We start from the raw sequence: 16,003 nt of genomic DNA on the forward strand, positions 1-16,003 counted from the left end.
TGTAAAAAACAGTCAAAATAACATCCAAAAAATACTTTAGAATAATTTTCCCCAAAATTTCGTCAACATTTGAGTAACTCCAGTCAGAGCTGTAAATGAAATGCATTGAAGCCTGCAGGGGAATACCTGAATCAGTGAATCATTATTCTCATTTTATTTTTTATTATAAGAGAAACATACAAATCTGTTCTGGAAAAGATAGCAACCCTTTCATATTTCTAAATGTAAAACCCTAAGAGTAGAATGCACAAGTAGTTGTACTCTTATAATTACTACATTACTTGCTTTACAGTAGATTCTATGAAATTACAATCAAGTTTCAGAAAAAAAAATAAATCACTTTTGACTTCATGGGGCAAAGAATCTAGTTCCAACTCAGACTTTACAAAAGGTCAAACCACTTGAAATTGAACATTTAAAGTCTCAATAGAAACAGTATCTTTAAACAGGACCAAAACTGTGAATTTGTATTTTTCAAAATTTGTACACTGTAAATTTCTCAAATGAAAAAAAAAGTTGCTGTAAATCTTGATTTTTTTTTTTTTTTTTACTTTTTTTGGTCTTTAAATTACAGAGCATATTCTATCATTGTAACTACTAGAAAATGGCTACCCATATTTATAAGAAATAAAACAACAGACATGCAAAAAAAGTACTTTCCATTTGTTAGGGAAAAAAAAAAAAAAAAAGAACAATCTTTATTAGGTAAAGTAAATGCAACTGAGAAAATTAGTATACCAGGAACTGGAGAAAATATTTGGACTTAAACTGATAAAGTATGAGAGAACACTCAAGGAGCAGTACAAAGGTAATGTTGCTATCAAGATTAGGCAATACTTCAGTGAACAAGCTCCCCACCTGAAATAAGAAGTTTCCTAGTTGAGATTCCCAGTTGAGATTTCTTTTTTGTCTAAGATAAAGATTTTAGCCACTACTACGCACACACCCAAATACCGTTCTAAGTGTTTCTACCCAAAGTTGTCTTAGGATCTGAGAAATTTGATTTTCATCACATCTAATGCATTTCTCCAACAAGTTTCAGGTAATCTTGTCTGAACAATGTTCGAAGAACATCTTAACCAGCCCTTTAGCTGGAATTGCTGGGTTACCTTGAAAATAACTCACAGTGACAACATATCACAGCAGAGTGGTTGAATTAAATAATAGATGAAGAAAACTGATTTCATTGAACACTAACAACTGATAAAAATGCCGTAGTTATAAATGGACAGTCAAAATATGGGCCCATCATGCAAAATGAACCCATAATCACTGTATGAATTCAAGTAAATTTCCTCTCAAATTGATTGCTTAGATAGGTATAAATTCTTCCAGAAAAAAACCCCCAAAAGCTGTTAATTTTTGTGACATCAAGTAAGTTGTGAATAAACCAACAAGGTTTATTAACAGAGTCAATCTATCATATTTTCACATGCCTGACGCTTGTTTTTTTTTATGTTATTTTGCATGTAAAAAAAAAATAATCTGTAGATAAACTAAGTCCAGCGAAGGGCAACAAAGATGATTAAGGGATTGGAGCATCTCCCTTATGAGGAAAAGCTAAGAGAGCTGGGACTCTTTAGTCTGGAGAAGAGAAGGCTGAGGGGAGACCTTATTAACGCCTATAAGTATCTCAAGGGTGGGTTGAAGGAGGAGGGAGCCAGACTCTTTTCAGTGGTTCCCAGTGACAGGACAAGAGGCAACGGGCACAAGTTGGAACATAGGAGGTTCCACTCGAATATGAGGAAGAATTTCTTCACGGTGAGGGTGACAGAGCCCTGGAACAGGCTGCCCAGGGAGGTTGTGGAGTCCCCTTCTCTGGAGATTTTCAAGACCTGCCTGGATGCAGTCCTGAGTAGCATTCTCTAAGCAATCCTGCTTCAGCAGGGGAGTTGGACTAGATGATCTATATGGTCCCTTCCAACTCTAAAAAAAAATTCAGTGAAATTCAGTGAAATTTAATATTTGCTGTTTTGTTTGTACAAGCAGACTTAGGGCATGTTCATATGCATTTATGAAAGAGTGTCCTTTTGTGTCACTCTATTTGCATATACAATTCAAAAACTGCTATCTCAATTATATATATATTTTTGGCATCCCAGTCTATTGTAAATTTATACACTGACACACTGATACATTTATCTTCAAGATCTTCTATACTAATATCTATTGTAAAGATTATACTATCTCAGTCTATAATAATGAACAAATGCAAGAGTTTGGTAGCACTTGTGAAAAATTCAAAGAAAAGTAAGATGCCATTGAAGTCTTTGTGTTTGCACAACAGTTTAAGCTTGCCATCATTCTTAGGCACCATTACATGAAAAGGAATGATCTTCCTTCTTTCACATTCAAATATGTCTAGTTGTTTTGGAACTCAGTCATCAAATACTGAACACATTACAGCTAAACAAGCTGTCTGTAGGAATTTTCTGAGGGTTAATCATAATCTCCACATAGGGATCTTTATAATAATGAAATATGTACTGCAATAAAATCCAAGAAGTAAAAAAAAAATGCAGTCTACAGAGTGAGAATAACACCTTATATCTGCATTTTTGCGTCCCTACTGCTTACTTAAATAATTTTAAGAGGAGATGCAGAATCAATTGCACTAAATTAATAAAGATTTTGGAGTATTTAACTTCCTCCTGTGCAAGATTTTGGGCAGTTAGGACACCAGCCAGGTAGAACTGCACTCTAGCAGTCAGACACACCCAGTCTATTCCCAAGGGCCAGGCTCAGCAGTGGCAGGACAGGGGAACTTAGATGGAAGCAACGTACACTGCTTACTCTTCTTGGGATCAGAAATCATGGCCCTGGCACTTCTCTGTAAAATGATTGCCCAGGGAGATGAGATCTCAGCTTCATATGTTGGAGCTAAGCTTAGTACAGGGCTAGAACAACATTCAAAAGCTGTTCAGCACTTCAATTATCTCAGATATATCACAGCCTACAGCCTGGACACTTGATTCTAATTTTCTTCCTACTGAAAACTTTACTTCTGCTTCCTTGTTAGTTTCTGAATTTAAGACTTCAGAAGAAGGAACTGTTGTTTCTTTAAAAGAGATATGAGAAATATGCAAGTCCATATGTCTTATGCTGAAGTGGCAGACAGAAGCAGTGCACGAAACCCAGAATCAACAAAAAAAAAAAAAAAAAAAAAAAAAAGACTACAAACTGTATGGAGTAAAAAAAGAATGAAAAACAGGAAACTCATGCAGAGCTTCTGCCAGTTTCTGTACATAAGTCTGGAATAATACAGTCTCTCTGGGGGAAAAAAAGGACTGTCATAAAGCAGTTTGCTGTGCAGTGGCATTGAAAAGGCCAAGATATCCAAACAGGAAGCATCATGAAATTTATTGGCAATATCTCAATGAGAGCACACACCAGCAAAATCACTTGAGCAACAGCACTGGCAGATGCCTGCTGAGAGAGAATTCTGCTAACGGAACAGTTGGCTTGGAAAGGGAGAAGGAGGAAAAATAACTTCAGGGACTGGAAGCCAACCATCTCTTTCTTTCTCAGAATCAATCTCACTGAGAATCACAGTAAGTCGGCATACTGGGAGACACCACAGAAAATGAAATAACTTGAGCAGCTACAGCAAGACTTTGGAAATTGTTCTGTAACAGGCATGCTAAAAGAGCAGCAAAGTATAGTGAAATAAGGACAAATTTTGTCTCCCGGAACTAAAGCCGATATAAGCCAAAGGCAAAAGAGTTGCCTATTTTCAAAGTTATTGAATAATTTAACTCTAGCAATGAAGGTTTTATGATTTCAACTGGAATCATAGAATCATTTAGGTTGGAAAGGACCTTTAAGATCATTGAGTCCAACCATTAAATTATAGCTAATTATAGCTAATAATAGTTAATTATTTATGTTTTCACTATAAATTGTTAGAGCCTTTCTTCATTATATATTTGAAGTAAGATAATTGAAGTTAAGCCTAACCACCAGTAAATAACTAAAACTAACAGTAAATTATTAATCAAATCAAGTATCTGTGGGAGAGAGGAAGTTTACCTGTACTAGGACATAGATGAGAAAGAACTTGGGGATCAGTATCTGCAACTAACTAGTGAGTTTTGTGTCTGATGTTAGTCCAATACCAGAAAGCAGATATGTACATTTGTCCTGTTTAGGACTATTCTGTATGTTTGTAATACACAATTTATAGTATGTAAGACCATATTTTGCACTGAAACATCCTGATGAGTTACCAAGAACAGGGGAGATTTACCTTCAGTGAGACTAGATGTCTATCAGCTGTTCATAAATGGGGATGATCCTTGCTCTAGAAAAGACTTATTTGTATGTTTAAAGAAGTGAAGCAATATTTTTGCCTTTAGCTGTGTCTGTTATAAATACCAGTAAGTGTGAAAACTACTTAGGGTGTTATGAGCAAATATTTCATTGCATTTTACTTTATCCTGGCTCAAGGCAAAGTAACGCAACTAACTGGTAACAACAAAACCTGTGACATGGCCAATAAATCAACTGGAACACTTTACTGTGCATTTTAGATCCCTAGCATATTGTCTGCTATATCAAAAGAGAGATGCAGTGGGCCCTTGTTTGAGCGGTACAGCCCCAAAAGCGTACCAAAAAAAGGATGAATTTCCCTCGCACTCTGATATGTACTCTGGGCTGCATGTTTATTCTGATGCTCACAGGAAGTGCGCCACAGTGGGAAAAAAATGATGAATGAATGTTCATATCAATCTGAGAAACAAAAAAAATCTGTGCTTACAAAACACATTCATTTTCTGTGGCAAACGTTCATTGAAAAGCTTCTCCTGGACCTACAAGAAAGTTATGAAAAACACTACACCATAGACATTATCCTTGAAAAGAACATGCAGTCACTTTGGAATAGTCAGGTATCTCTCTTCTATTAGTCCTAAGAGAACATTTTAAAAATTCTGCTTTAATTTTTTCCGGCTAGTGAAAATGGAGTATTTTCATTCACAGATTTTGTGGGTGCTATCAGCTCTTTTTACATATTATGAGGTTAGAATATCAATCTTACTGTTTTAAGGCACAAGGAAAAATTATGACAAAAGGAATCACTACCACTCTGTATATGATAGTAGTTAATGGCATTTTTTTCCTGTTCTTTGATTTGTAAATGAATGCACTTTCTCCTGGTTTGACCTATGCTAGATGCATGTCACTTGGGCTTGGAAAAAAATCTGAGATGTTTCCTAATTGTGGCCTGGATGAAGGGGAGAGGAAGAAAAAATACTCCAGAGAGTGGGGCGGGCAAATTATTAAATAAGACAATGTGCTTATAGGTAAATTTAAGGATTAAGTCTAGTTTAATTAGTTTTATTGTCTCATTAAAATAATAAATGCCTCTCTTAAGTGAACACTACACAGACACAAATCATTTTTTGTTAACCTAGATGCTGTTAACATTCCATGGATAGTACCAGTTTATGCCACTCATTCCCCCAGGACTAGATTTCGTTGTGCTTTTTCATAGCAGCTCGTGAGTTACTATGCATGAAGATTTAATTATTCCAATGAGACCACTCATCAAGAAAGAACAACCAAAATGAGTGAATGTGGCAGAATTTGACTTCTGATAATCATAGTGATACTTTAATACAGCACTATAAATTTTTCCCCTGCTTGCATTCTATCCCCCTGCAAACTTACGTATTCATTACCATCATTCAAGAGTAGTCTCCCTTCTATTCACTTTAATAGAAAAGGTTCAGACCACTGTAAGACATTCTTAAAACAGACAGAATTTAGGTGGAAAAGGAAAATGTATGGCCATTTATAAATGATTGGGTAGAGAGGCCTTACAGAGAGGTCTGGACAGACTAAAGAGCTGGGCAATTACCAGCCATATGAAATTTAACATGAGCAAGTGCCAGATTCTGCACCTGGGACAGGGTAATCCTGGTTATACGTCCAAATTGGGGGACAAGAGGATGGAGATTAGCCCTGCAGAAAGAGATACAGGGATTTGGGTTGATGGCAAGATGAACATGAATCAATAGTCTGCCCTGGCAGCCAAAAGGGCCAACTGTATCCTGGGGTGCATCAACCACAGCATAGCTAGCTGGTCAAGGGAGGCGATTGTCCCACTCTACACTGCAATGGTTCAACCTCACCTCAAGTACTGTGTGCAGTTTTGGGGACCTCAATATCAGAAGGTCATCAAACTATTAGAGTGTGTCCAGAGGAGGATTACCAAGATGGTGAAAGGCCTTGAGGGCAAGACTCACGAGGAGCAGCTGAGATCACTTGGATTGTTCAGGCTGAGGAGTGACCTCATTGTAGTCTACAACTTCCCCAAGGAGGGCAGTGGAGAGGGAGTTGTTGATCTCCTTTCTCCAGTGTCCGGTGATAGGGCATGAGGAGATGCTATGAAGCTGTGTCAGGGGAAGTTGAGACTGGACATTCGGAAAAGGTTCTTCACTGAAAGGGTGGTCAGTTAGTGGAACAGGCTCCCCAAGGAACTGTTCATGGCACCAAAACATGAACCAGAGTTCAAGGAGTGTCTGGATGACACTCATAGTCATATGGCTTAGTTTTATGTAATCCTATGAGGAGTAGGGAGTTGGACTTGATGATCCTTATGGGTGCCTTCCAACCCAAGATATTCTATGATTCACCTAAAACAAATATAGTAGCAAATACTGAAAAATATAGGAAAAAAAAAAAAAATCAGGATGGAAGACCAGTAGAGCTCTTACATGAATACAGCACTAAATATTCTGTTATGACAGCCATTTCCGCGGTAAAGAAACTTTTACAATTATTCTAGGAAAACAGCCATCTGTTCTGGGTAGCAGTCAACTATAGCTCAAACTTAAATGAGTTTCCTCAGTGCATGTGTGAAGTCTTTGACTCATGCAATAATTTCTTTAGCCCCCATGCACATGAAAGGCTCTCATTCATACCAGCCCAGATATTTACACAGGTACTAGATCTTCTTGTATAGGCAATGGACAGAGGCAAACTTGGTCTTGCTTGCTCAGTTTTCCCAGTAGATTTCACTTTTCCTTTTTATAGTTTTCTACACTTAGCTCACATCAACTGAGGCACTGTGAGCATCAAAACATTTTTACTGTTGCTTTCCCTCTCTTTCTTTTTACAGATACAGAAAATTGGGCTGCTCTATCTTTTATTCCTTTTTTGGTTCACTTGTTATTTATGCAGTACTTTCTTCTTGACGGGGAGTAACTCAGTTTATAGTAGCTAGGACTGTGACTCCAGGCAGTATATTCTGGGCTTTTTTACAGATGTTTTTCTTTCTTTCTACTCAGTTATTCTGTCTTTTTTCATGTCCAGTATTACCTCTTTGCAGACTCATAATACCATTCATACCCTGAAATAGCTAGTTTTTAAGCTTACAATATTCTGCTCCTAAGCAGATTCACCTCTCTCTTACACCATCTTTTTTTTTTTTATTTATATTTTATTAACAGTTATTAATACATTGACTTCTGTTCGGCTTTATTACCTGCACTAATTAACCAAAGGTTTGAAGGGCAATCCTTTTTCACCTATGATCTTTCTCATAGGTATTAAGCTATTTTTCTGCAGCACCTTTGGTTCTTTCATCTCAAAGTCAAGTGTTTCTTCAGCTATATAACAGTACTCTAACTTTTCAAGCATATTGGAATGAGTGGGACATTATACACAAATCACATTGCTAATACAGTAGCATGACTAAGATTGTTTTTTTTATGGGAAGTAGAGGAGGCCTAATAGCTCACAGCTGTCAAAATGAAGAAATCTTCCTCATACTTCTGCCTCCTTCCCCTCACCTTGAACCATATTCTGCACATTTCTGGCCCTTCTGTAAGCTGCTTTAACATTATCTCAACAGAAAACAGTCCAAATATTTTCCCCTACATAACAGTATATTAAAGCAGACATGAAAGGGTCTAGATATGAAAGACCTGGCACAAAGTACAGTAAGAATGCAGGGCTGTTGATAGAGAAAGGCTAACTGAAATATCTCATTTAGCAACAGTGAATTGTTAGATTACCTCTCTATACTTTATGGAAGTGTATTCTGTGTCAAGTGAACTCTTTTTTATCAAGGAAATGTACCTAAGATAGTATTTCCATAGCAAGATGGCAGACAGAATCTGTTCTATAAATGACACTACCTCACTGGATGCGTGACAGGGCTGATCCACACACATGGCCTTGAAACCCATAGAAACCTTCACAGGACTGAGAACAACAAAATTACTTTTTTCCTTCCACAACCTAGAGTTGATACATGTCAGCAACCTTTGCATCAATAGAAGTCACTGTCATATCAAGGAACATTACTATAGCATGGGAACAAAACCTGAACTGTTCAGGTAGGTATGCTGTCAGATGGCAACCTTAGTGGATCTAAGACATGACAAGTTCAGTATGTTCTTTCCTATATACAGCTGGATACTTGTTTTCCCATGCTTCTCTTCTATTACATGTTTATTTTTAAAAAAAAATATCAATAATAGTGAGAATATTTCTTCAAAGAGCCAAATTCTAGTAAGTCTTTTAGTCTGAACATGTGTGTGTGTGTGTCTGTGCATATGTGTCCATACATGCATTCACATGAATGCTCAGTTTCATGACAGTCTTAGCAAACCCTCCATTATGTCTTATTGTAAAGAAAATGGTCCTGAGATTTTTTGACTACATTTAGGTAATCTCCTGTTCTGTTCACTGGGTACCTCATTCTACAAAGTTCATGCATATCATGTGTCTTACGCTGGTGGTTTTAATTTAAATCATTTTTCTACTGTGAGTACTGAATCTGTAAGCTGAGAAAGCACTTAATCAAGAGGTCTGTTACCACTGTAACCTGACAATAAGGGCAAAAAGGCAAGTGTTACATCTTGACAGTTGTCATTGACATTAATAGATTTGAAAGTTGAATAGCAAGGTAACCCCCGTACTCCTAGAGTTATGTGATTAACTTCAAAGATGAACCTTTGTTAAAAAGCTCTGATCTTGTCATAACATTTTCAGATTGTTTGGGTTTTTTTCTGGTGTGAAGATGGTTTCCCTGCCTCAAGAGTTGTGTCACAGAAATATCAGACATCCAACATGAATGAAAGGATAAGTTTCAAGATATCAATCAGGTTAATTAGTACCTATGTTTGATACTGTTTAATTAGCTGATCATTTCTCCAGTTTGATCTTTCCTCTTTTTCAGTCAGTAAATTCCTGGTATCAGTTTGGATTTACTCCTACAGTGAAGTACTCCACCATGTTATATCGAATAGCCTGTTGTTTCTTTTTGCTTTGAGTACTCAACAGTGGAGAGAAATGTTTTCTTTCACAACATTTTTCCCATATCACTCTTGGAGAAAACTTAAAAATTGCTTGAGATCTTTGAAAAAAAAAAAAACCCTTTAAAACAATAGAGAATGTTCTACCTCATAAAATCCAACAGCCTAATAGTTAAGGAATAATCCACTTGCAAACTGTGCCAGTCCAGCTAAAAGACCTGTCTTGAAGTCCCAGGTTCAGCTGTCAGTATAGAAATCTGAAACCAGCTTTCTAAATCTCTCAGTGTGAATTCTTATATATTCATTTGATATTATAACAAAAAGCTAAAAAATTAACAATTGCCAGCAAAAACTATCCAGAAAATGACAGACTGGAACTAAACAGAGAACTTCTTCCATGTTTTTCTCTTCTATATATAAAATTTATGAATGAAAGAGTGCTATACTTAAAGATAATTTGATCAGTGTGCAGTTAGCTTATGCTTAACATAAGAACATGTGATAGTGTTAGGAATAAATGTACAATAAAAATGTTTGCAATTATCCATTAAGAAGTGATTGTTTCCATTTCCTCATTTATTGATTTGAACAAAGACTTGGCTCTCAGCCTCTTGCCCTTCAAGAAAACAAGTTATGGCCTTTCAATTTAATTTTTTTCTCTGAACGTTCACAAATGCACAAATTACATATTACCATTAGAAGCCCCTTTATCTCCCTCTAACTTGATTCCTATGTGTAAAATATCATTAAATTAACACTGTGTTTAGAGAATTTTGCCAGTTATCTCTATCATACAAGTAAAGTTCTGGCTTTTATTATCTTTCTATTGTTACCTTCCAGTTCTTTCAGTCAAAAGTCTAAAACTAGATAGCAGAGGCATTTTCCTGATCTGACATCTCTGTTCAGTTAATTGGCTATGCTATTTTTTTTAACATTTCACTCAAAAGCATAATATGCTTTGCTTTATGATATGGTATGATATAATAAATATAAAGGCATAAAATCCGTATTTATGCATATTTTCTAATGACGTTGTCTTTTCTCTCTCAGTCTTTCAAAATGTATGAAGAAGACAAAGGTGCTGCTGACTGTCTCCATAGAGACACCATGACACTATCATGAAAAAACATTTTTATTTCAGTACCTAATGGATTTGCCTCCTGAGCAAAACCACTCAATAAGGAAAGTGCCAGGAATAGAAAAGCCATTCATTACAGCGTGCAGCTCATTGTGATATGCATTGGCTTGGTCTGTGATAAGTGATTTAGCACAGTGTTTAGAAATGTTGGAGAAACAGCAATTTTTTTTATTTTTTTTTTTCCCAGATTGGTTTAGTTTGCTGCATTCAAGGCTTATTTAAGTTCACAGTCTGGTTTAAATGACACCAAAGAGCAGCCTATTTCTCTCAGTAAAGGAAAATGAATATTTTTCTTGGTCCTGGAACTAAACTTGGTTTAAAAAGGAAGCTATTTATTTGTGGAGGCATTCTATGTAGTTTAACTGATAATTATCAGAAGGGGTTTTTTTGCTTCAGAAAGTAGAACTGGAACTGTGATGACTACTTGCAAGACTACCATTCTAAACCAGAGTTTGCATGTGAAGCCATGGCTTTGCACAAGCCAATATGTCAGAGCTGCAATTTTACATTCCAAAAAACAGAGGCAATACAGCCGTAACATTTTTCAGTACTTTAAATACACAAATGTTTAAAAGAAGTTCATCACCTCATCATCTATCAAAAATTGCTAATTCTTCTCCAAAGTACAGTGTGGAGTTATATATATGGCACATACTGAGTTTTACAGTGCATGTTAAACAAGTCAATTCATCATGCGAAAAGAAAGAGATCAAACCAAAATAAAATACATCCCCCTCCAGTTAATTTAGGCATCTTAAAGCAAACCTGATTCAGTAAGAATATACGAGATATGGAAATTTTTAACTTATTACAACGTACTAATTTACATATGCATTTTTAAAGTGTGTAAAATGGATTTTAACTCCCTGGATGAATTTTAAGTCTTCTGAGATATCAATTCATCGCTACAAGGAATTTCAGGTAAAAGGACATTTAAGACTGCTGTTTCTCTGGTTATGATATTATCAAGCAACAACGCCACCTAAGTGATCTGCAGCTCTCCTTTTTTTTTAACTAAATTCACAGTGATTTTGAAATAGGATATTAATGTTAATTCTCCTCTTACTGTTTGAGGTTACATATCACTCTTTTCACTCCCATTCTCTCTTGTGGATATGAATAGAATTCCAGAAAACTCTTGCTAAAAAAACCTCAACCCATATATCATCATTCTCACTGGTCATTAGTAACCTTTTTGGATACTAATTGCCAATAAAGAGAGAATCTGAGTTTCCAAAAGTATCCAAAAATATTATGCAAGATATGCAGAGTTTACTCCTTTTATCCACACAAAAATGCGGAGCTGTGGGCTACAGTCTGGATCCAGAAGATCTAAGACACCTCAAAACTTTTGATGGCAATGGTAATGGCTGTCTTGCAAATGATGTTCCAAACTGGAAAATGAAGCTGCAGCAGCCTCATCTCCATTGGGCTGGTAGATTTGGCCCCTCCTAACATTCATTAAGGATTTGTCTGCATATCAAAGAAAACTTGCTTGCAAAATTTTTTCCTGTTGTCTTAACTGAGAAAAAGGCTACTGAAAGTGATACTAATACTTAGAATTACAGGTGTTATTGCCAAGACACCTATAGTCTATATTCCCACATGTCATCTATGGACATCCATCCTTTCATCCATGAAAAGTAGACTTTTAAGTTCCCATTGGTTAACTCCAGCAAATGCATCTTATGCTAAAGCAGTCCAGTATACCATTTGGTGTAAACTATTTTATTAATTTTTTCCAGTTTATATATACCACTTTGTCTCTTTCATTAGTCTTATCGCATATATAACATTACAGAACATTGCTTTAAACTACAAATGATGGAGTTGGACAAAAACATTTTAAGCTAAAAATAACAAGAACCTATTATTGTCATCTCCCACAGCTCTCTGTGATACTCTCTTAAATGAAAAGCCACCAACAAGTTGCACTTCAAGTCTGTCAGGAGAGTGTCATCCCTATAAATTTATATCAAAGGCCAAATAGGCATACTTATCTGAGAAATACAAAACAAAATGCAGTACTTTAATTGCATTAAAGAGACACTTCTGTTGAGAGAGTCACTTAGAAATGCAACTATTCTATTTTCTCACAAAGTAGCTCAGATCATGTGCTTCTCTGTTAAGTTTATTTTCCATTAAGTTGTCAAATCAGTGACAGACTATTTAATACTATTTTTTTTATTTCATATTGCAAAACTAATTCAGGGACTTGCCTTCAGGAACTGACATTTTTTTGCCTTAGTTTTCTACTTTCTTCAGTCTGTATGCCTTTAATTTAAAAATACCTTGGATTTACCTGTGGTGAGGAAATTTGCCATTCTGAAGTGATGCTACCACAGAACATTATATAATGTAGCAGGGTAAGACATAAATTTCATAATACTTTACAAACATTTAGGAGATAAAACCACTTCAGAATAATACTGTTACTGGAAGCAAGAACACTTAGCTGTAACAGTTTGTGTCAGTTAAGTGATGCACAGTTACATTTGAAAAATACAACCTCCAACTGTATAACGTGTTGACCTATATGCTATACTATGTAGTGAAAATATAATCAAATATGAGGAAAATGCCTTTATCAGACAAGAGAACAATTTTGTATAATTCCTTAAAGAAAATGTTAGGCATTCACCAGAACAAATGCATAGGTTACATCAAAAGGTTTGTGACTACATTATAATGTATAGAGTAGACGATATGAGTATTCCTCTGTTCCTCACTGAAACCAAATCCAATACAATTCAGGTTAGCATCTGTTCAAACATTCAGTGTTTTAAGAAGTCTGGCTTATAAATTCTATCTCAAGGTTTTCAAGGAAGAAAGAGGCAAGGGAAGAAAGAACTATTTCCCATTATAAGGTCCAAGTTTCCTATTAACAGAGTCAGATTAAGTTTGACCAGTGTTACCAGCTTGGTAAATTCAGTGGCAAGACTTGGACAGGTTTATTGCCTACATGACATAATCCTAATATGAGCGTTACAACAAAGTATTAATGGAGGTATTCCAGTGGCGAAGCACTGGCACAACACTATGAGGACTCTAACACCATAATAACAGAATGCTTACATATTTTTAACAGTGATCTACTTAATTGATGCTTGCATCCTGATCTGGATGCTTATATTACATACTTACCACATGGCATCAGGTCATTTTGTGCTGAATAAACGTCTGCCTTATTACTTACACCTCTGACTTGGCAGGAATGTTCATTTCTACCATTCTCTCAACTGTGCTAATTGCCCTGGTTTGTGTAGATAGTATATGTATTGACCAGATTTTAAAATATCACCTTTTCTGAGTCTTATACCAGTACATATAGCAATCACTGTTTCTGCCAAGGCCTACAGTACCTAACTAATTAATTTATGGGGGGTTCAGACAGGTTCGTAACTGTATTTGAACTAGCTGTTTTTCCAGAACTTGTGACGTTTACAAGTACTGACCAGCCATTTTATCTCTGACTAAATCCATGGGGCTAAATAAATTTGGGTCCTCAGTCAGTGGCAGTGATCGTTCTTTACCTTTATGTTTTTGATTTTCAGTGGACAGTTCTGATCCAACTATATCAAAAAGTCACTCTAAGAAAACAAATCTTTAACCACTTTTTCATCTAGCAGTCTGTAAAGGTCTGCCCAGGGCTGTCTGATTAGAAAGTAAGGTAACTGACATTAAACCCTCCTGCTGTTTCCTTGAAGGTCAAAGTGCAGGTCTTCATAGAGCCAGCAAAAGGTTTACTATCATGTTCAAGTGTACTAGCTATTCAAGAGTCACTTTAATCATTCACTTTAATCACTCACTTTAATCCTCCTCCCACTCAACAGTTTCTTACTGCTTTCAGACAGAAAACAATAAAAACTATCTTTTCTCAATAACATGTTTTCTGAAAAATTATCTGAGAAAATTGAAAGCAGTGAATCAAACTGTTCAGACATTTCCTGGCAAATTAGTTGTTTTGTTTGGATTTTTATGTTCTCTGGAAAAAAAGCTAGTAGATGAGAAAAAAGAGAACTGTGGTCTAGAAAAACCTATAATAGAGTATAGAAGGTGATTGGCCAGTGTACCATTCATAGTTTCTATTAATAATGATTAAATAATATACAAGGTTAATAACAAGTCCAGAAAACTTATCTGGGAAACTGGGAAAGTTTCTTTCCAAGCACGTTACTCAGACAGAAAACCACGCTTATTTTTTTAAAGTGTTAGTCAGACTTTTTGTAGATTATTCTTCAAATAAATTCCTCTTTTATACAAATAAAACATTAAATCTTGCCAGGATGAAATAACATTTTAAATTTTATTTTAAAATAAAGTAAAATAATGAAACACAACTGTAAGAAGAAACTGTACTATATGCCAAGAATGCACTTACCTTATGTCCAATGAAATGCAGTAGAAAATTAAAGCAAGATTAAAAAATGTAAATAAGCTCAAACTCTAAGGGACAGCAGGATTTTCTTTCCTCTTGAAGAAAAAAATAAAAAAAAAAAAAAAGCTTTCAAATAAATGCCAAAATTTATTTTCCTTCCAGTTCAAACTCTTTCCACAGAACCTACTATTTTTCAGGACAAAAACTGGTCACAATAGGACTGAGAATCCAAAAGTAGGCAAGACAAAAAAGGATTAAAGGAGTAAAATCATTTTTCAATAAAGAGAAAGATAGCTGTCCTACCAATTTTAGAAATGAGGGAGATGATTGATTTTGTTTCTTTTTTTTCTTTAGATTTCTTCATTTTTTCAGCTTGTTTCTTTGTCCTGCAAACAGATAACTCAACAGATGCAGCCTTTTAGTCTATAAATTATACTTATTTTATATACAGCTACTTTTATAAAATTTGACCTTTTTTACATGACCGTTACCTTTTATCCCCTTATGGCTCTGTTTTCCCCCATTTGTTACTCTCCAAAGCACTTTGATCCCTCCCTTTCCTTGCCTTTGGTTCCTCCCCTAAACATGCTATAGTAAGCCTTCTGCAATCCTGAAATGTTCTTTCTCTCCATCCTGTCATGTGTCCGATCCTCTAGGCAATGAGTCTCCACAGTCTGTCGGGCAATCATGACAACCTCTCCCATTGACTCATGGCAATGGGTGTTGTGCCCAGGCTATGGGATTGATGTTCCTCCTGGGACAGCCCTGGGAGGAGCCAGGACAGCATGTCCACTGCTCTGAATCAGTTAATGGTGTTCCTGCACCTGTCATTGCACCTCTATACTCCTTTGTGTATCTGCAGATAGGCCGTTTATGGGGTGATGGCTCTTGTGGTAGTTCTGGGAGAAGCTGGAGCAGGGGATTATTTGGGTTCCCCATCAGACACTACTCCTTTCTACTCCTTTATGTGTATGGAAACAAACTTTTTATTATATAACCTAATGTATTTTGTTTTATTACTATTATGTGCATAAAAGTATGAAAAAGATTTGAGAGTCTTGGTATAAATTGGTACCTTTGGGGGCTCTTTTAAAATAATTATTGAGATTATTCTCTATGGAAATCCTCTTTACTTTGAAAATATAGTTTCAGAATGCAAATGTACACTATATACATTATGTAACTATTTATATGTCCTTAGCGTACACTGCTTACATGTTAGGT

This window comes from Numenius arquata, chromosome 4, assembly GCF_964106895.1.
Source record: "Numenius arquata chromosome 4, bNumArq3.hap1.1, whole genome shotgun sequence".
Classification (NCBI taxonomy): domain Eukaryota; kingdom Metazoa; phylum Chordata; class Aves; order Charadriiformes; family Scolopacidae; genus Numenius; species Numenius arquata.